The sequence below is a fragment of the Plutella xylostella genome, chromosome 13, assembly GCF_932276165.1.
Source record: "Plutella xylostella chromosome 13, ilPluXylo3.1, whole genome shotgun sequence".
Taxonomy (NCBI): Eukaryota; Metazoa; Arthropoda; class Insecta; order Lepidoptera; family Plutellidae; genus Plutella; species Plutella xylostella.
The window spans coordinates 6,934,909-6,958,678 of NC_063993.1; the positions used below are offsets into that span (position 1 = coordinate 6,934,909).

The 23,770-nt window shown below is 39.1% G+C and overlaps 1 protein-coding gene and 1 long non-coding RNA gene across 2 annotated transcripts in view; both read right to left on the minus strand.

Moving 5' to 3' along the window:
- Positions 1-23,770, minus strand: part of LOC105387609 (teneurin-a) — a 331,961-nt gene that overhangs the window by 48,747 nt on the left and 259,444 nt on the right. The window lies entirely within an intron of this gene.
- Positions 19,371-21,779, minus strand: LOC125489323. The gene is made up of 3 exons (XR_007266892.1): positions 21,454-21,779; positions 19,804-21,346; positions 19,371-19,702 (listed from the first exon to the last, which is right to left on the minus strand). It is a non-coding gene; the product is annotated as an uncharacterized LOC125489323 (long non-coding RNA).

The window sequence follows — 23,770 nt, forward strand, 5'->3', positions numbered from 1 at the left end:
TTTCTAATAAGGGTGTAACTTCTTTAAACACTGTAACATCGTGTACCAGACAACGCATTTTAAGATATCGACACTTTTGATCTTATTAACTGTTTTGGATATCAATGAGTCGAATTCTTAATATTATTAATATGGACATTATAAGCTGGTGAATTCAGAGTATATGCTAAACGTTACTTTAAGCTTTATTAATTGACCTCTCCTAAATTAAGCCACTCCACTCTTCCGAAAGTTTAATATTTGATTATGCATGTAGGTAAGAATAAAAACGAAAAGGAACGCGTATCCTACCACTCCATTGTGGTATCATCCTTCTCTTCTACAAAGCACAACCGCAGTGTCTGAACATGGTATTATAACAACCGACATTACTTGTTACTGAAGGAGTGATTCCCACCTCATTCCTACTGGTGTGGCTTCTCCACGCCGTGCCCTCCGACCCACGGAAAAGGGTTTTGTTTTCTTTATAAACAAGCGCGAAGGTGCTGCTAACGACCCCACGAACAAATACGAAATTCGATCTTCCATTACGCATACAAATAGCTCCCCTACACCGCCACGCAGCTATTGTCTATGCTCCAATCTGATTCTTGTCTATGCTCCAACACTTATTCATAAAAGTTTGAATTAAGAACATCTGTTGCTGGCATGATATGCATTGCGGTGAAGGATTCAAGCTGTAGTGGCAGTTTGATAATTAATAGTATGATCAAGAGTCTTTAAAATTAATTATTATCATAAGTTGTTGTAATAGCTACGAGTACATTAGTCTTCGAAATTAATTAAACGAAACTTCAAAGGGTTTATAAAGATAACCCATTAATTGTCAATGACTAGGCCGTTACCGCTATGATCGAAATACTGAATAACATTTTATTACTCAACGTCATAAAGGATGGCATTTTTATACCAATCGATAGATTTTAAGTCGCAAATTGGTTTTCTTCCATTATGCAAATTTTAATGAAATTGTTCGATCGGCTAAGTCTTTCTTAAATTGCCAATCTAGTTGTGAATTTATTTAGTTATTATCTTTTTTTCATTAAAATTGTACCTACCTAACGAGTGTTTCTGCGGCCAAACCCTAATTTGATATACGATTCCGAATTCTCATTTTCCGAAAACGTGAAGGTAAAGCAAATAAAAGAGAGATATCGGACAAAAAGTAGATTACTAACGTAAATTGAAATCGAAGCGTTCCATCGCGGGCATGACGCGGCATAAATGTCGTCTACGAATGTTGTTTGTCACCGCACCAGCGCGGGCGCGGCTCGGCACGGATGCGGCACGGGGGTCACTCTATGGATATGTTTTAACAGCATGTTTCATCACGCACGCGGGATGGCACGCCATTTTCCCGCGTCTCGCGTGCATATTCCACTGAATAATGGTATGAACGCCTGCGGTGCAATCCCATGGGTGCAGCATGCGTGAGCATGCGTGATCAAATCCGCATGCTGTTAAAACAGCCTATATGACGAGTCGGAGCGCTGCTGCGCGAGCTACGACTTATCTTGTTGTACTAAACGTGGCGATTGCAAGACAGCTCCCATTCGTTAGTTTTTCGTCAGTATAGAGTATGATCCTCCAGATGGATTCACTGAATCGTGATATTAATCTATGCGTGTAGACGTGGAAATGCGTAGAGATCCACTGAAATTGGTGTAATTACGAGAATACTTATGTATTGTGGAAATTAATAAATATTTACTTATATAATTTATTTTAACTGTATTTAATTAAGAAAGACGCGTGGTAGTGTATCTGTCCAAGTTAGTAAATAGCCAATAAAAAGATGACGGTTTGAATGTAGCGCTCACCTTCGTTTTACTTACTTACTTAAATAATTTTCATGTTGTGTTCACAAATGAAAATGTACAATGTTTATCATAATAAAGTGGCATATCTTCGAATCGTTGACTAATCTTTCCAAGTGAAACCTCAAATCTCCAGATAATATCGAAGACTCAGAACAACGGATCGGCTGAGCTCATACTCGTATATTGAAATATGCCTATTCAATATTTGTTTTCGTATAATGACATTCACAGATTTAGTTCAATATGTCGGTCGTGTTTGTACAAAAAGTTAATCAGTATGGATTTACGTCCCAAGAATATTGGGTCGCGGCTGTTTTCTAATGCATAAAGGAATCTGTAATATAGATTTACATGTCAAGTAACATGTTTGTTTATAGGACGGATCACAACAGTGAAGTATTATACATCATTAGCTATGTATCACCTAGTAACGTGAGTTCTGTTAGTACCAGCTCAATTTTAGTTTCAGATTCTTGTCTCGCAATTCATAAATCGATTCGCACATAGTTTGACTGGACACTTGATCGCTTGATGCTTTATCTTCAGTACCATGGTTACACCTCTAACGTGTGCTAAACTCTGTTTTGTAATTTATTTAGTTAAGTAGTCATCCTGAAAAGTAACGTGATGAACATATTTACAATAATTGAAATTGAAAACTTCATGGTTCACTCTCTAAGTTTTAAAATTAAGCTTTCGTATCGATTGAACAGACTTCAAGTCCAAACTTTCCACATCCTCCATCATCTAGGTAAGTACATGAGAAAAATACAACAAAAAGTCATTCTACCATTCATAAAGGTATTTTTGGCGCCGGAAAATACGCTACACAGTTTGTAAAAAGTGAGGAATTAGCTTGTATTTTGATATTCTCTTTCCGAGCGTGCATAGCGTTGGACAAAGTCGGTGTACAAATTATGTAGCCACCCCCCATTAGGCGGGGAGTGGGCCACAGCGACTTATTGAATTATGGAGCATTCATAAAGCATGTCACCTCACACGGAAAGGGTTGGCCTGGGTATTTACATACACTATGTGACCGCTTTTAGAGGTAGTGCGCCTCTATTTACCTTGATGGCTTCATTGAGTGTGTTGTATATGAGGAAGTACCTAGTACTAATTGGTACCTGGTGGTGTACTAACACTTATTAAATTAGTCCTAAATACTTCAACATAAATATAACTTAAAAAAACCGTTTAATTGTGCTTATTTTGTGCCTATGTAGTGTACACTAGCAGTTCAATCAAGGTTATTGTAAAATAATATCCATATAAAATGTATGTAAATAATAAATTAGAGTAACATACAAGAAATTATTATTATTTTCAATATCCAATATGTTTACATTTGAGTGATTTCTATGACACAATTCCTTCCAGCCTCGTATTATTGAACACATATTATATTGCGTTCAATACGAGAAGAATCTCACTCAAAGATGATATCAGAGATTACGATTTCAGCTAAAGCACAGTAAGACTCGAACATACGATTTCGCAATACGTAAGCCGATATTCGACTAATCTATTTGAAGAATCCAAACACATATTACGTTTTTTGTACGACTGATGTATTTTCAAATAACTTTCAAGATGGCATCATTGGAATTATTTGGAGTGAAACCCTTAAGCTGAGATTTCAATATTGAATCGGTAAAATGTTTGGGTTTTATTTTCTTAATCAAGGGAAACCTGCCCTAGTAATATGATGTGAACGTGTTCTGAGGGGGCGGTATTAGGACCTGCACAAACAAAGATTTGGGGGAAACAATGCTACTGCTTAAATGTTTTTCAGAGCGTTCATAATTGAATAACAACGTAAGCACGCCCTGGTAGGGACGGTCACTTTGGTTTGCTGAGTTTGTTATGTACGGTCAGGTGCAGAGAAACCTCACCCCCTCTCATACTAACAATGCTTCTGAGGGGGTCAGGTTTATCTGCACCTTACTGTACTAGCGTGTGCCCGCGAGCTTTACCTCTCATTTATTCATACATATTTTTGAAGGTAACGAATTCAAGGATACAAGGTAACACATTGTATTAAGTGTTAAATATAGATAAAATTAATAAGTAAGAATTATTTTTAAAGTAGGAGCCTAACATCGGGTTATACATAGGCTTTGTTTTCGTCTACTGCTGGACATTTAACTCTCCCATAGAACCAAATAATGGCCAGTAACCGCATATTCCGCCATCTTATGCCAAGCAGAGTTTCATTAGGAGATTATTCCACGCAGCCTCACGGGCAAGACTTTACATGCATGGATTAGTTGCTGTAATACGATCCGAGAATGTACCGAGCCGGTGGGGTTACTCTATACTGATGAAATACGAACGGACGAAAGTTGTCGTGTAATCGGCACGTTGAATACAACGAGATAGAGTGCAAAACTTAGTTTTTCGTCATATAGAGTGACCCCCCTGGCTCAACCGGCCATGCGACCTAATGTGAAGGCATGTGCTCCTTGCACGGATGGAGTCCTAGTGTTATTACGTACTTCGATTGTATTCTTAGTAGGAGGCTCTTTATGGTTTTACCTTAGACGGGGAGGTTAAGTTGTGAATATCGAAGACAAAATACATAAAGATAGCAGGTTTTACTACCGTGTACAGTAAGTACTGCAAAGCAATAATATGCAGGTAGGTGTTCAAAACTATGTTAGGATTGAACGTCCTTATAAAGTAGTGCAAATGGTGCCAAAATCATTGTCTGGTGATGTTGAGGGGTATAGTACGTTTGTCTAAATGCACACGTTATTATACCACGTTATAGAATTCCCATTATTCTGTGGGAGGTAAAAACTTACGTCCGCAAAGTACCTATGCACGTCGCATCGTAAATTCGTAGGTACCATATCAACATACATACATTACCTACCTATATGATAATGTTCGCGCATATTGCGCATCTTGGGTTACTACAGCATGTAGGATGGAGGCAACAACAATAACCTCATAATGTGTTCGAGCTAAATATAATTACAAAGCATCGTAAATCGAGAGTTCCACTTTCTTTATCCGTTTTGTAGCCAACTGAGTTCCCAGTTTATTAATGTTCTCAATTGTGTTGGCTTAGTACTGACTGATGAATCTTTGTAGAATTGTTACGTATATGGATATGGCACCATATAATGGCTGTGAGAAAATATTTGCCTTCGGTTAGATCATTCTGATTCCCTGATATGTTTCAGGGTTTCGCTTCAGGGATGTTTGATGTCAAATATGCAAATACATATTTGGATTGAGTAAATTGTAGTAGTGTAGAATGGGAGTATGTAACTGGAGTAAATACAAAGGAGGATAACAATTAACAACTTGGGAGAGACATATGTATGTTCAGTAGTGGACGTTAGTTAGCAGATTGAGGAATGATTGTGATGATGAGAAGACCAAATTCCACTCTATGAAATAAGGATATTTCATCGAGTAAATAATAAGTGCGTTTCTGAGGAAACATATCCTGAGAAATGCACTTATTGCCTTCAGTTATTATTTTGAAATAAAACTTATTATAGTACCTTATTTATGGCAAATTAAATTACCTTATTTTTACCTAGCTTGCCTAAAAGTGAGTTGTTATCTGTATTTCAAATACATACCTACTATTTACCTATTGTGAATCTCTATTATAATTTGTACACATGACTGTCTTGAAGACCTAGCAGGTATTACGAAGCTATCTAGGCGATATTGAGTGATGGCTTCGGCACAATGTTATGGTTCAAAGTCAAAGCTTATAGCTATTCAAATTTCGTAACTAAATACGGGAGTGATCAAACACCAGAAACCATCTAGGCTAGGTTATCCATGGCTTGCCAAGTCAATTATAAATCCCATCTACCAAGAATGCAATCAACAGTCTACCAAGAAACAAGTATGTTTAATAAAGAAACATATTAACTTTATGAAACAAAGAATAGATCGTTTATTAAGATGGCATCCCGCCTGTATTAAGCCGGCGAACGCCCTACATGCCCCATTTATGTACATCGGGCTGCAGACGTAAAAGTTTTATGCCTCGCCGTGTTTTACAGCGGACCTTTTATTATTTAGTGAAAGGAGAGCTGTGACGTCATAAATCTCGGCTCCTGCGTGAAATCCCCGTTATCTCGGCGAAGAAATTATGGAACTTTCTGGCTCTTGCAGACAAAGTGTTTGGCTTCCCGGTCGCTAGTGACCCGGTATTAACGCGTTATGTAACGCTTACAAGGGTACCCCGCCACTTTAATATTTATAGACTCTGTGTAGTGGTTTCGTTTTGTTTGATTTATACGGTGCCTGTTGTAGCTTAACGAATACGGAACGGTAACAACCTTAGGTTAACAATATTCGAACAAGATGGTTGAATATACAAAAACAAAGCAAAAATCTGTCCGCATTTTGTAGTACTGTCCATTGTCCAACCTGTTTAAGTTCAACCTAATGCCAACCATTGTACCAACGAATAAGTTCACATATCTTCTAACTGAACTAGGTAATTTAAAATAAGAGCTCAGTGTTAGAAGTGGGGTGTTATTGGTCGAGACTTCTTTTGCACTGACACTTCTTTTGCAAATATCGTAAAAGCTCTACATTGTAGTGGCTACGACGCTGCTACGACATTTCGTAGCACCCATAATCATTATTACGGAACAAAACTGCTAAACTGTTTATTAGATACAAAGTTGCTCGCACCTGTATTCAAAGTGAATTATTAGCTAAGTGGTCATTACCGCACATAAATCTAAACTTAACAAGGACTGTATCGAAGTGCTATTGAAATCAATCGCACTGCACTCACGAGACTAGAGAATCGGCCTCTTCGCCAGAGGGAGCTCATTTCGTAACAAGTAAATTGACGTTTAGTATCATTAATAGTTGGTATAAAGCTGCGTATTCATTAATCTTGTTTCTAACTAGAGGTGTGTGGGCATTGCGACAAGCTGTGCGTGTAATTAAATTACGTTCATCGTGGCTGCATGTGGACTGGGTTGCCAGCTTGCCAGTTGACGAAGCTCTAGTATAGTGGATTTTTTTTTCTAAAAAAAATAAAAAAAAATGGTGTAGGTATTTTTTGATTACCGACAGCTAGGTGTTTTTTTATCAAGTGGAATTCTCAGTTTGTCTATAGGTAATAAAGTGTGTTCACTGATATTCGGCGGTGTATTTACTGTTACCATTATCATACTCTTACTATGACTGCCTCTGTGGTCTAGTGGTAGAAGCTTCGCTTCATGACCCAGAGGTCCCGGGTTCGATTCCCGGGTGGGACCATCAATTTGTGTTTCTAAATTGTGGTCCTAAGTTTGGTTAGGACATAGAAGGCTGATCACCTGATGTCCGAAACAGTGAAACGATTCATGCTGTCGGATGGGCATGTAAAGCAGTCGGTCCTGCGCCTAGCTCTCTCCAGTCGTGTCGGTCAATCCGTCCCATTGGGTTATGAGAGTGATGGAACAGAGAGTGCTCCTGTGTACTGCGCACACACTTGGGCACTATAATCTACTCCTGCGTAGATGGCTAATCTCAATTGAGATTGGCCGCCGTGGTCGAAATTCGGCTAGGAGGACATTATTACTCTTACTATATTATCCTAACTAATATTATAAATGCGAAAGTAACTGTGTCTGTCTGTTACTCTTTCACGCCAAAAATACTAAACGGATTTGAATGAAATTTGGTATACATATGGTCTAGACCCTGAGAAAGAACTTTTTATCCCGGAATTCACACGGGAAAACTTTTTAAGGCAAAGCGAAGCTCGCGGGAACTGCTAGTATACAATAATATAAACAGGAAAGATTTGAGTTTAAGTAGAAACATAAATGTTGGTGAAATGTTAAAAACTTATTAGGTACCTACTTTTTAAAATATGAAATCAATCACAAGCTTATTTATAACATAAAAACTCAAAGCAATAGAAAAGCTGGCAATACCAGAACCCATTTGAGCCAGTCAGAATGAGCTCTTTAAATCATATCGAAATGGACATAATTGATCGCGGGGGCGTTTACAGATCGACTCGGACGGAATTCATGTAAATACAGCTTTATGCTTTATACGAGCGTGTGATTGGTACATAGGGATGTAATTAAGAGAGATAATTATTGGATCCGTTTAGAAATGTGACGAAATGATGTTTGAAGGTAATTTATTTGTGATAATTTTAATCTTTATTTATTTTTCGGCTTAGTATACCATTTATGCACAACCCTGTATAAAAGTTGTATAAGAGTTCATGTATGAACCGCAAAATATACTACTGGCGTCCTAATGTGTGTTCGTAAATAAATAAATAATACTGTACCGACATACACAATAGCACACCGAACAAAACGTTTTTTTTTTCATTTAGTTTGGTCTAGACTCACAAATAAGTCGATTTTACTCTGGAATTCAATGTGTATGTCTGTGGTAGGTAGTTATTCGCAGGACGAGGCGGCGGACACGCCGGACGGCACCTCCACTGGAGGAGCATTCAAATTGTCCCCCACGGACTCGAACCCGCAAACCGGTCTCCGCAGTCCGCAGTTTATAGCATTAGACGTTCGCAGACGACAACTGGAGGGTTACTCTATACTGACGAACGAAAGCTGTCGTGCAATAAACGCAGCAGCGTTTGTCTAAACTTCGTTTTTCGTTATATAGAGTGTCCCCCTGAAGCCTTAGTGCTTTGTAGTCAGTAGTTGTTGTAGATGGTAGTTTTTTGTTGGCACACGTTTTCTACAGACACTCACCAGTCTAATCATAGTACTTAGGTATCACGATTATAATGATTTATGTCTTAGTACATAAGTCATATTTTTATTGAGCTCGTCAGAAATTTCATTGCGTAGATAACAAACATTGAACATAAAAGCCCACAACATACACATTATTATATTTATTTTACTATCAATGAAAGTCAATTACTGATTAATTGAGTGATGATTAAGTGTTCCTTTCAGTCTTGTGTCGGCCAGTTTTTCGTAATTTTAGCCGATTTTATGACGAGCACCCGCCCTTATTGTGGCATCTTTCCATCGGTCATAAAACCTAATATAGTTTTATTGAGGAAAATGTTTGATGAACTTTATGATGGGTAAAATTACATTCTACCGAAGCTAAGACCGTGACAGAGGAAGTTTTTTCAATGTCGGCCTCAGGCTCTTGAAGTGAAACTTTTCACATGAAAACGGTAAATGAATCATAGAACGGACCGCTGGTATTTGAAGACCATAATAGAATATAAATAGACGTCGAAATTACTTAAGTTCTGACAGGACTGTTATCTAAAAAAATACTGTTTTTCTTTTGTAGGTACTGCTGTGTGCTATAAAAAGTACCAGCTATTAAAATCTCATCTAAAAATACCACTTATGGTGAGCTTTCAGCATTTCAGCATTTTCCTATTTTACCTTTGCAACCTAGCAAGTACCTAACCCTAAAACCAGTAGGGGCCCGATGAGTCTCATTAGTCAGTGACGCGAGTAAATCTCGGGCTGGCTGCGTCGGCCGCTAATGCAGTCTACTAGCTTAGCCAACTTAGATAAGCTAACAAGCTCTTTAGCTAAACAACAGGCGGCCGAACAATAAAGGCGAGCTAAGCGTCGTGAAATATGGTTGAGACGGGCAGCGATAACTCTGCACTGGTGGGCTGCTGAGCCGCTTCTTTTCCCCTAATTAGCCATTCAATTCTCGTAATCTTGTTTACTCGTCGCCGGGCTGGCCAGGTGTGATAATGGCCCGGCTATTTGCATGCCGCCATATTGTTTTCCCGTGCTCGGCAGCGGGCCGCGTTGTTTTGGCTCGGCTTATTGGATCGGGTCGCGATTACTTTGTATTGATCCCGCCGTCCATTATCTACATTCGTTCGTCCTATCGCATGATACGGCTCTGATCCGCGGCCGCTGGGACCGACATTGTTGACCTCTGTTACTGAACTTATTGCTGCAATATAAATTAGTAGACATGTCAACAAAAGCTATTTAATTAAGTTGTTTGCTGTACTGTGCTAATTAGTTCGTTGTATTGAAATATTTGTTCAATGAATGTAAACAGAATATGTAGCTGAAGTAATTAAAGTTACTGGCAAGTAATTGAATTTTATCGTTTTCTATCAACAAGCACATCTTGAGTGTTGTTTGTGTAAGCGCGCTCCCAAAGTATCTTTAACGACCGTTAGCTACTTAATTATATTATTACGATTTATCATGCCATTACTGTAATTAACAAAGTTAAAGTTTAGCTAAGCTTTATTAAATTTGTACTAATTGAAGGCATCAGGAGTGCAAACGGTGTTAACTTTTATTTCTTTTCTGCAACAAAGCGCTGCAAGACGTAGTTTGCAAGAGTAAATTAAAGGCGATCTGATCCTGCACCTTCTATAAATACATTAAAGAACACGCTTTATTACTTCGCCATCTTCATCCAATCCTATTAGCGTCTGCTCGCGAGCAGTCTTCGTTCCTGGCGTTCAGTTTTAGGATGGCCATTTTTTTAAATAGTATTAGGGGTCGATAATGGCTTTAACACGGGCGACGGGGTGAAGTATATATGCGAGTCGCGCGGCTTTGCCTCTCGCTGCTCGGGTACACCGCGCCGCTGACGCTGCGTCTAGGGCGGCGCGGCGGCGGCGGCGGCGAATGGCGGCGGTGCGCGAGGTGCAGGTTACGAATACTCTATGAAACGCGATTATTTAACGACAATGCTTGGAGATCCCCCCACTCGCCTCTACGACCAGACCTCTTACGATGCAGACAGCCACGACGCCACGAGGCAAAATCACATTTTCCGAACGTTTTTCCGTGAATTAAATTTTGCATGATAAAGGTGTTTCTGAGAGCATCGCCGTGGAACACTAATACAATTAGTATCATTTATCTTTGCATAATGAAGATGTTGGTCTATTTTAACTCGATTTACTTAACCGTAGTAGAGACTGTCGGTTCTATTTAGGTTTGAAGTGCTTTTTAGTTTGATGAAAGCGTAAGCCTAATTACTCTGTACACTGATTCGCGCTCGAACAATTTATACAATTCGGCGACAGGAGTGGGGTGGGTGTGATTTATAGTGTCGAATAACTTGAAAGGCGGAGCAATTTAAATCCGCAACGCACATTACGTTAATTACCTCCACGTAATCTGCTCATATCTGCTCGCACGGGCCCGGACCTGTATAATTAGGGGTGACAACACAATGCGAGTGCCGTGAGCACAATATGTCTGCTCCAACCACATGTCAATTTAATTTCACCGAAATACAAGATGGCTGCCGTACTACCCCGCCGGTGCCAGGAGGTCACTCTGGCTTACGAAAAACAATGTGTGGGATCGCTAGTGCGCTTACCACGACTCTATCTCGTTGTAATAAACATACCGACTGCATGACATGCTCTCGTTTGCTCGTTTTTTGTCAACTGAAATATCCCACCTGGTCCTTCACGCATGTGCGCTAACAACCCCGTGTTCTACAGACACACACTGTTTTTTATCAAAATACTTGTGGTTTCTTTTAGAATTTCGTAACCAGTAAACCAGGCTCGAAACCTGAGACGCAGTCTTGACAAAATATGAAGTTTGTAAGCGCACTGAACATAATATATTCAGTTCTAACATTGCTACAGTGGATATTCGGTTTGCTGCGAGCTTTGTAAGTAAAACTTTCCCACTTAGGAGTGGACTGTAAAATTAGACTTTAGAAGTGGTTTCAGTGTCTGAAACATTGTTAGCCGAATCCAGTCTATGTTTATGTAATCGCAAAGCAACATGAGTTAAATTAATATAATTATATTAGCATGTATATTGCAATCTTTTTTAGTATGTTTTGTAAAGTATGTACTTTGTAAAGATGTCTTTTATATTTAAATGACAACAAATACATTCTGAATCTGCAGTAAACAGAAGATACCAGAATTAAACCAAAACATAATGTATTATAATCAAACGGTAGAGTAATTACCAGACCTATCTGTGCCACCCATTTACACCCTGAGTAAAACAGTCGTAATATTTTATGGATGAAAACGCATGCACACAATATGACATGTAAGATAAAATGAAATTTATGGACAATTCGGACCACCGACCGCCGGCGCAACCTGCCCCCATTTAACTTAACACCTACGCGACAGATAGTCAACAGTAAACACGCAGGCAGCCTGAAATCTATGGAAGGCTATTTCAGTAAAAAATTGTTGACGAAGATCCATTAAGATACAAATTTATGAATGTAATTATAACATAAGCATAAAATATCTCATAAACATAAACCCATAAATATCTTCGTAGCCGCTCAGCAGCTTCACATTGCCATAAGTATGTCGTCGAACCACCGGTTATGACTATTTTAACGGCAATTTAAATCATTTCTAAGAAAAGCGAGATGTGTGCGATGAAAATAAGAAGTAGTCACATTGGATGTAGTGGACGGTCCCTGCAGCCGGTACAATGGGTTCTATTTTCAAATTGAGAGCGCGGGAGGACATCAATGGCCGCGAATGACATTAAATTGGTTAAATTGCTTTGCTGAGCTTGTCCTGCGCGGTCCACCGGGGGCCGCCACGCGTGTTCGTTCGCAATCGATTGTCGCTTCCTCACATGCATTATACATCTTCCATTCCGTTTCGTGCGTGCTGTTGCAAACTTACACGATGTGCCAGTTCATGTATCATTCAATGTTAGCTCGACGGGACTGCAGGACACACTATTGTGTGCCTATCCACTTTGCTTCGTGCGATGAAGTGAGGTTCACGCCGTCCTATAGAGTTTGCAGTGGGTACCGTGTAGCTATGTGGGCGAGTCTATCAGGCGGACGGGTACACCCGAATCCAATCAATCAGTTCGCCAGAGCGTCGCGCCGTAATTGAACTCTTCCCTCGAAGCAGCGCAATTCAATAGATAATTACAATCGCAAACCAAAAATTACACGCGGCATTTAACAGGAGGACCCTATTACGTCTCACAAAGCTGGCGCAGGCCGGCGATCTTTGCCCGAGGATTAGCCAGCCCTCGCCGGGCGGCACAATGATGGTCGGACTGCCGATCGGGTGGGGATGTATTAATAATAGTCTCCGAGCTGAATGGAGCACTTACATGCTCCGCTTGGGAGTTGAATGTCGACTATCGCGTTAGAGCAAATCGAATCGAACGCTCGGCCGCTCCGGCTCGACGAACATCGCCGGGCCGCGCCGCCGGGAGCCGCTACAAATTTATTTACCAAGTCTGAAACATGCACTCCTAATCACGTAATGTTGTGCACTCGCAATTGAATCAATATGCGAGCAGGTAATTGTGGTGAACCGTTACGTGATCGCTGAAAACGACGCTGAAAATGTCACACTGTTTACTGAAAATACCAAGTTGTTTATGTAAATCGATCGTCATTTAAATAATTACGAGAAATGTAACAAAAGTTCAAAAGAATAGCAGAAATTGATTTGAACATAATTATTTGGTTCTTTGTAAAGCTCTTAAGTTATTATAACTAGTTAATGATTGTTTTACCGAACGAGCATAGTTTTATTGTAATTATGACTCTAATACTGAGTGCTTTTTGCACAATGCTTCAAAATTTTACTAAACACATACATAATATTACAATGAACTCTTCACTACTCTGTCTCGCATGAATAATATTTCAATGTAAATAGAGTTGAGAGTCCCGCGATGCAGTGTAGAGGTTAATGACAGTTTATCTCGGGTTAAAATACACCAAGAATAATGTAAAGTCTGACGTCTGAATGGCTGCCAGCAGGGCGCTGTCTGCACTCTACAAATGCATTTTGTTCTTAAAGATTATGATATGAGCTGTTTTGTAGAATAATTTTGAACAAGTAAATAAGTTCACAAGTAAATTTTATGAAGAAACATTGTACCGACTTCACTAATGATCCTAGTAACTAATACTTTAACTAAAGTTAATTTTGCAAGTACGGAGGGATTTTTCTCGGGATAAACAGCAGAAACAATGTTTATTAATTTTTGTAAGTTATGTAGAAAACTAACAATTTTTTCTTACCTGAAAACTTTTTAAGACATAGCGAAGCGCCACGGGAACGACTATAGTATGTCCCAATCCCAATAGCCATATCTATTTTATATTTAATTTGATTGGAAACACGGATACATAACAAAACACATTCTGTAAGCATCAAACCAACTTCAAAAGCGCATATTTTTGACTACGAAAATGTACGTATAAAGATTCATAGCTCAGAAACAAAATAATACTTACTAAACTCTTAGCTTCAGTGACTTCGTACGAAGAACCATAACTAATATAACTTCCGTTTTCAATTCGCTCGCGGTCTAGTGGACACATACATTCTAGTTGTGTATTCTGAAGAAAAATTGAAAGTTTTGTAGTTGCCGAAGTTTGGCGAAGTTTCCCGAAGTATGCCGAAGTGGCTAAGAGAGGTCCCAGTGGCGCCACGTGGGGTGGTTTGTATTCGCTAGTTATGCGGATTGATCCTTACCAACTGTCACTAGGAAATAGATTACTATAGCTTTCTTGAAACTGAAAATGGTTAAAAGATTTGGATATGGAATGAATTTAGTCCAAGGAGAGAGGAGTGCAGATTCCATTTTGAATGGCATTTATCTGTTGTTTACGATAACCGATGTGATGACACTGTCAATATACCTATAAAGGGCTAATTAGATCTTTTCAATGTCACGAATATCGTTTTCAAAGCGAAGCTAAGCGTGAAGGTATCCATGACCTGTCAAACTTGTTTGTTTATAAACTTTTTCTTTTCTTACCGAATGTCATTGACAGGTCTAGCTTCGCTAGCAGCTTAGCTACGCTCTCTATCGGAAGTAAGAGACTCTCTTTTTTTTCTCTACAAATGACATCTTGAAAAGACCTAATTATAACAGGGCACATATACCTACGTAATTTTTTTATTACTGTATTAATGTACGATGTACGTATGATTTCGTCAAGATGCTATTGTATAACCATTTTATCTAAATAACCTATTCCCACGCGGATTAAAATCTGTTGTTCCTATATTACATTTATTTGTTGTTTCAGTTTCAATAAAAATAGCACCAAAGCACTCAGAGTGAAGCCTGAAGCTGGCAATGCATCCATCATGCTGGGAATTGTTTTTGGATATAGCCTCCGTATCATTTTAGCTATAGCTGACAATTGGGACTATTTCAGCGTCACATTTATGGAGGCAGCTTCGCTCTATCACGGCGGGGCAGCCGTGCCAGCTTAGCCCGGCTGCAGTGTAGCGAGAATAGTCGAGAATACTACAGCTGAATACTGCCAAATAAACTAAGCCGTAGATAGTGCGTCGAGTACGCACGCAAGTTTCAAGAAAATACAGTGGGACTTGAACCGTTCTTGTTTATCGTGTGGCTTATACCTTATCGCGTGCGCGGTAGAAGTGGAAATCAAACATGCATAGGCTGTTGACATGTTCCACACTGTACATGCTATAGATTGCATGTAAGTGGCGCGTTTACGTTGCGGAGTAGCTTTCAAGCTTTTTATGGGTTTGCCATTCTGTATCTTATCTATACTGCAATGTAGCGACACAGCTCAGAATTACGGTAATGTTACTGTACTACTATGTTAGGGTCCAAAGTCTGCTACATTTTATAGATGTCAATTGGATATAATAAACAACAGGAAATTTCGTATTTGACACTTATTGGGTAAGCAAATATGTTATTTCCTCATGCTTAAATTTAAATGCTGATTGCAATCAAATTATATAATTTAGAATTTTTTGGAACTACTTATAGCAGTTATTGTAAGTCACACACACCATGTAGGTATAAGTACAGAATAATATATTATTTTCAGCAATATATTATTTTTGTAAATAATCTGTGTAGGTATACACATATAGCAACAATTACTAGTGAACAATGGGCGGCACTACGCATCCAGAGTCAATCACGATCGCGACTCGTTACGCCTCTTACACCAAATTACTAATTTCCTTTACGCATTCTTGCTATTCATCCTGTTGACTAAGCTGCTTGGCAACACATTTATTTATAAATAAATTCGTGGATCGATAAATTCTTAGTTAAATCCACTGAAGTGAGTGCCTGTAATAGTTTCAGTTGAGTCAATAGGAGTCAGGTCATCATCACGACCCATCACGTCCCCACTGCTGGGGCACGGGTCTCCTTCCAATGAAGGAAGGGTTTTAGGCTTAGTCCTAGGCATCATCATATGGTCAGGTAATAAAAGTAAATCACAGTCATCATACGTGACATACCCAGTAATACAATAGAATTTCATAGGTTCTTAGAATGCATTTACCTAAAGACTAATTACCTAATTATTATAAGTTATACCTACTATAACATACAAAGAGTAAAAAACAGTGTGTGTTCCCATAAGTTTTTTACGAAGCCCAACCTAAATATTACCTATGATTGTTTGCCATCTAAAAATACGCTAGGTGGAATCCTTGTGGTATGAAATGTGTCAGTCAATATGCCAATTCTCGTTTGTGTTTAGTTAAGAGAATACACGTGTAGACCTAGTCGCAGAAAATACGAGGAAGAATAAAGTTTAAGATATTTTTAGAGAATAGAGGTTGGTATAGATTTTTATGTGCCCCGTAAAATGCAATTGCTTATTTTTTTCGACAGTTGCCTCGTCATATAACGTCAAAGAACTAATGTTATTATACTCGAGCCGTGATCGTATTTAAATGATTGTAAGCATAATGGCTCTAGCTAGACAGACAAAAATGGAAAACACTAGAGAAAACCTACCTGAAAAGGAAAACGTTGAGGGAGGCCAAGGTCATATGGACCTCTAGTTTATTTAATTAAATAATCTATTCGTTTCGTATTATGTTACATCCAACTTTGTACTGTACTCAGAAACATGTAGAAATGTAAATATGAAATTATTAAGTTAGTAGCATGTTAGTATTAAGGAAGTCATGTTAATTATTAAGTGAACTTAAACTAGAAATAAATGGCTTATATATAAACATAAAAGTGACAGTTAGTCAGGTGTTGACAAATGTAAAAGATGAACTTCAAATAGAACTATCATTGATTTAGTGTCCTCTTTGATTTGGCGGCATTACAATGTTTGCAATTTATGACTTTGAGTCTTTTAAACTTGGTGCTCATTCTTGTCAAAAGCAAAATAACTCAAATATTATAATGGCAGAATAACTGCACCTTGAAAAACCTTATTTATGTTTGTTTAAGGACTCTACACACCAAACCCGCCGACCCGCCGACACAGCCCGGCGGCTTGGTGTCGGCGACTTTGTTTCAAGAATCATGTCGGCGACTCGTACCCGCGCGTGCAAGTACTAAAAAAGTTGTACTGATTTCTTGCCGCCGACACTCACCGACACAGCCCCATGACACATGTTGGCGGGTTGGCGGGTTTGGGTCGCCGACACCAAGCCGCCGGGCTGTGTCGGCGGGTTTGGTGTGTAGACTCCTTTACAATCATTTAAATACGATCACGACTCGAGTATAGCACTAATTATTATGTCACGTCCACATTAATTTAGACAAGGTTCCTGCGCAATAAACGTTTACGGGATTATACCTTTATACCTAAACAAAAATGATAACATGTACTTACAAACTTTCAGTTTCAAAACAGAGTGTTTATATATAAATATTGATTTAAAAGATATCAGACCGTTCCTGGAATAATGATTCAAAGTCTGATAAACTCTTCAACTTAGATACTTTACCAACAAGAAAATAAGCAAATCCGTTTCTTAGAAACCCTGAACTTGAGAAGTTTCTTACAAACAAATAAGTTTTTTAGGACACAATCATAGCTGTAGATACTACCGCTTTTATTAAAATTAAATAGTAATGTTTTAGAGCAGATTAACACTATACACTGACTGATACAGCCTACAACTATTTACAAAGTCCTGTAGGACCAGGATTCTCCTATTTGGGAATATTGAACCTGGTATTTTCAGCTACTAAAAGTATTTCAATAGACCGTGATTATACTATTTTAGTTAGGTAATCTAAGGTGTATTTTATCAGTCCACAAGGAAACACTTTTACGGGTTGAGTGAGGATGTGTGGTCAGCGGGCCAGGTGCCACGCGCGGCGCTTCCTGCAGAGAGGGCCAGATGGCCACCGAACATCGATACCATACATGTACCTACTTAAACTTCCCATTAAAACACTGCAGCACACCCAAATAATGCTTCCAATATCCTGCGACAAAATACACAGATAACCCAGCTATCAATATTTAAAACAGAATTATTAATATTAAACACGACTGAAAGTTCCGGCGCCATTTTTCAATTAACTTTTACATATGTAGTTCCACATAACTTTCATATGAGGAAAGCCGGAGAAAGGGAACAAGAATGGACGTTATTCATCCCGGAAATAGACTGTCTACTCAAAGAGTGCAGGAGCAAATAAAAACAAAATTGCCGCGATTCTCTATTGCTGCAAGTCCGAGCCGAGTCCGTATGTGTATTGTTGCAATTTCAGAAATTCCTATTATCGTAGAGCGTGAAAAGGAGAGAAATAAGAAACGGACAATGGCGGCGGCGGCGGCGGCGGCGGCGGCGCGGCTGCGTGCCGGCAATCACGGCCGCATCCCGCTCACAACAGCTTTTTAATTTATATTTACCAGCCAGTACGACTACTCTACAGATAAACTGTTTCACCTTTTCCGTTAGTGTTTATTCCTATGCTTGTAGTGTTGGCGCCATCTACACTGTGGCCATGCTTATAATAAACGCCTTCGCCGTAATCAATTGCTAAATTTTGAGTTACCGATTTTCCTTCATGAGACTGATTATTGGTCTGTACGTCTAGTATAGGTTGTTGATAGTTGACACAACGTTTATAGTTTCAGTTTTCTTCCATACATTTACAAGCAGCGCCTCTAGCGGAAACTATCATAAACTAAAATTGGTAGTATGAGTTATTTCAAATCGTAGTTTTAAAAAACGAAATAAGTTTACGTGTAAATTATAGCTTTTTGGTAGTACGAGTTACATGTTTGACAGATCTTAGGTAGTCAGCTTCAACGAATTCGAAAACTTTCATAGTTGTTGCTCTCACTGAAAATTTGTAGGTGAGAAGCGTTTTTGTTGTTGGTTAGGATCTAGTTAGAATTTAATTTGTGACTATCAGCGATCATATTTTGCGTGGCGAATGGCTGCAGAGGCAGAGGAAACCCTATTAACCACTAGGAACTAACACAAACTTAAGAATGCGGAGTAATGATGGCAGGAATAGTGATTGTTATTAGAGATAGTTTATATTGGTTCAGTGACTGGACCCAGTAGAGTACTATGTTGGTACTGATCCCGCTTGGACGCTATTTTCAACCAAGTCCAATGCGACTGTGTCGTGAAATCTGCCTTACTGCGTCCAGGCACTGAACCAATGTATATCACCATTAGGGTGCTTACATAGAGATACTGGTTACCTGTATCTACCCGTACCGGTAACCTGCTGTTTATCTTTCAGCGAGTGCGCTAGAGCATTTCACGGTTTTAAATTTCTCAGTGAGCGATACCTAATCAAGTTACCGGTACGGGTAGATACAGGGAACCCGATTCTTTAAGTAAGCACCCTTAGAAATGAAAAATAAATGTTTAAAAATAATCATTTATTACTTATATAGTTATCCATTACGTAAATGGCCTAAATCCCCACGAGAGGACGATAGCGTCGCGGCGTTGACTGCCTCGGACGAATTACGCGTCGACGGGTTGTCCTAGGACTCTGCCTTGGTCTCAGTGGGGCAACAAGTATTGGGCTTCTTCCGACGACAGGGCATCTTGGGCTTCGTCCAACGACAGAGCGTCTTGGGCTCCCCACATGTGCAGAATAGGTCGTAGGAGATTCTACACCATGTACGGACATTTATTTATGGCAGTTAACCTGCCGTGGGGTCCATCGGCAGGCTTGTTTAGGTCCCCATTCCTGTAAATAGTACGAATAGATTAGGTCTAGTAAAATATTATTTATTCCTACAATTTTACCTTAAGTTATCGTAATAAGTATATAGGTAGGTAGGTACTTACCTTTCCATAAAATCTACAATTAGGTACTTCGAATTGCGATGCACTTGTGAGGATCATTCTTAATTCTATAATTTTTATAAATAAAAGCTTGTAAACCAAATTTCAGTTTGTTTTTGTTAGAGTCATTGACATTGATTGACATATATATTTTGGTTAGAGTCATTGACATATAATATACGAAAATCAAGACGCCAAAATGACATGTGTGTTTGCCCTTTCTTTTTACAAGCGCTAGAAAGAGGTAAAGTATCTAGAGTGAAGTTCGCACAATCGAGTTGTAGCATAAACGATATCGCATGAACTATAATAAAAAAATGTAACTCATACTACCAATTAACTTGGAAACTAATAGTTTGGCGTGCTTACGATTTCTATCAACGTTGACATATATTGCAAGCCCGTACTAGACGCTCTGTACGTCTAGTATAGGTTGTTGATAGTTGACACAACGTTTATAGTTTCAGTTTTCTTCCATACATTTACAAGCAGCGCCTCTAGCGGAAACTATCATAAACTAAAATTGGTAGTATGAGTTATTTCAAATCGTAGTTTTAAAAAACGAAATAAGTTTACGTGTAAATTATAGCTTTTTGGTAGTACGAGTTACATGTTTGACAGATCTTAGGTAGTCAGCTTCAACGAATTCGAAAACTTTCATAGTTGTTGCTCTCACTGAAAATTTGTAGGTGAGAAGCGTTTTTGTTGTTGGTTAGGATCTAGTTAGAATTTAATTTGTGACTATCAGCGATCATATTTTGCGTGGCGAATGGCTGCAGAGGCAGAGGAAACCCTATTAACCACTAGGAACTAACACAAACTTAAGAATGCGGAGTAATGATGGCAGGAATAGTGCTTGTTATTAGAGATAGTTTATATTGGTTCAGTGACTGGACCCAGTAGAGTACTATGTTGGTACTGATCCCGCTTGGACGCTATTTTCAACCAAGTCCAATGCGACTGTGTCGTGAAATCTGCCTTACTGCGTCCGTGCACTGAACCAATGTATATCACCATTAGGGTGCTTACATAGAGATACTGGTTACCTGTATCTACCCGTACCGGTAACCTGCTGTTTATCTTTCAGCGAGTGCGCTAGAGCATTTCACGGTTTTAAATTTCTCAGTGAGCGATACCTAATCAAGTTACCGGTACGGGTAGATACAGGGAACCCGATTCTTTACGTAAGCACCCTTAGAAATGAAAAATAAATGTTTAAAAATAATCATTTATTACTTATATAGTTATCCATTACATAAATGGCCTAAATCCCCACGAGAGGACGATAGCGTCGCGGCGTTGACTGCCTCGGACGAATCACGCGTCGACGGGTTGTCCTAGGACTCTGCCTTGGTCTCAGTGGGGCAACAAGTATTGGGCTTCTTCCGACGACAGGGCATCTTGGGCTTCGTCCAACGACAGAGCGTCTTGGGCTCCCCACATGTGCAGAATAGGTCGTAGGAGATTCTACACCATGTACGGACATTTATTTATGGCAGTTAACCTGCCGTGGGGTCCATCGGCAGGCTTGTTTAGGTCCCCATTCCTGTAAATAGTACGAATAGATTAGGTCTAGTAAAATATGATTTATTCCTACAATTTTACCTTAAGTTATCGTAAACATAATAAGTATATAGGTAGGTAGGTACTTACCTTTCCATAAAATCTACAATTAGGTACTTCGAATTGCGATGCACTTGTGAGGATCATTCTTAATTTTATAATTTTTATAAATAAAAGCTTGTAAACCAAATTTCAGTTTGTTTTTGTTAGAGTCATTGACATTGATTGACATATATATATTTTGGTTAGAGTCATTGACATATAATATACGAAAATCAAGACGCCAAAATGACATGTGTGTTTGCCCTTTCTTTTTACAAGCGCTAGAAAGAGGTAAAGTATCTAGAGTGAAGTTCGCACAATCGAGTTGTAGCATAAACGATATCGCATGAACTATAATAAAAAAAAATAACTCATACTACCAATTAACTTGGAAACTAATAGTTTGGCGTGCTTACGATTTCTATCAACGTTGACATATATTGCAAGCCCGTACTAGACGCTCTGATATTTTATATTGACATATCACAAAGTAACGGTGCATTGGGTTAGAGTTAAACCAAAAACCAGAGCATGGACACAGAAAAACTGTAGAATCTATACCATAAATAGAGGTATAGGAGGTATATTTCATTCTACGAAGTACTGGCCTAGTTACTAAAGTTCACTTAATTTACGCACCAATACTCGAGTGCCAGAAAGACTTCATAACTAATTCAAGAGTCTCTGCGGTAATTCCCCTGTCACGTCCCTCCATCGCTCCGAAATATGACAGCTAATGAATTAAAATGGCTGAAATAGCTTCAGCCTACGAACGGTCGTGCTATTCTTATTCCATATCGACTGAGCGCATGTTCATTTCTGCCCTGCAATATTAATCTGCGCTAACCTTTGATCAAATTGAGTTTCAGATGTGGCAGATATAGACGGCGAAAAACAGTTACCTCTCGCTTCCCGAAAATATGAGGAGGAATTTAAACCGAAACATCTTTGATGCCGATGAGTTTCTCATCTTTTACATGAATTAAGATGGCATTTTCTTTAATTTATTACAATATTTGATACAATATTTTATCTTTATGTTATTTTAATTTAAAGATGAAACAAACATTTGTTCGCTAGCCATTTGATACCGCTGATGCAATATTTCTAAAAGGATTTCAAAGCGTAATTTAGAGAAGTCGAATGTTGCAAACTAAGACCGACAAAACGAATCACAAAACATGCACATGCCTCGAGCCGGGCTACCCGCATCCTGAGCGTGCCTCCGCCGACCGAACCCTCTTAGGAGGCGGCGGCGCCATTCCGAGCCAAACATGGAAATCGGAAGGATCGCAAAAAGGTTTCTTTAAAGAGTAGCGGCGCGATCGCGATCGATGCGCACCGTTCTAATAACATTCCCGGCTATATTTCACGCACCTCCGCCGCCGCGACTGTGTACCACTTAGCCCGACACAATGCTACACCGAGGATTTATTGTGTACAGCCTTCTGCCAGATAAGCCTGTAGACAATGCCTATCAGATGGAGCTGCGATCGAACGAGACATGTGTATGCTTTTAGCTGCGGACTTCGACACCCAATTACGTCCGGTCCGCTGGCAATGTCATTCGTCACTCGCGAGCGACCAACTTTTTCAACACCCATGTGCACCTCAAAGGAATTTTCGTTCACGGTTCAAAAAGCCTAAATTTCAACCGAAAATAAAGCGATAACAAAAGCCCCGGCATTATCAGCGTAATTGTAAAATATTAGACGAATTAACCTGATTTTGTGTTTCTAATTGGGCCATTTGTTGGAGCGGGCGTGGCAGCCGACAGTTGTCGCTTCCTCATTATCGGGGTGCACGTTTAACGGCGTCAGGAGTTTCATAAAAGCTATAAAAGTCTCATTGTGACATAAAAGGTGGCGGTAAAATAATAAAACGCGCGCCCCCGCGGTGTGCGCGCCTTATCGATGAGTCCTCGGAGCCACGTGGCCCTGGCACGGCCTGAATGAACCATCTCTTATTAAATGTCTTCATACTAATAGCATTATTTTTCAGCTCATTCTTACAGGAAACATAACAGTTCGCCAGGCAAAAAGATCGCAAACAAAAATACGAACCCAGATTAATTACATTATGTAATTTTAAGTAGATTTTGCTCGAAACATAATGTATTTATGCTTTGAATGTTCTTTGTTTATACCTACTGAATCTTAAATAGGTACATACTACAATAAATAAGCTGCTCTTAATAAAGAAAGAAGGCCATGTGGCGCATCACATTAAATGAATTACTTATTGATTAATTTGACTAAGTGTTTAGTATTAAACGTACATTCATAATGGAATAACTATTATGAAATAGTGTATGTAGGGCAGTGGCTGACCTATAAATGTTTAGTTGAAATAGAAAGCAATGTGG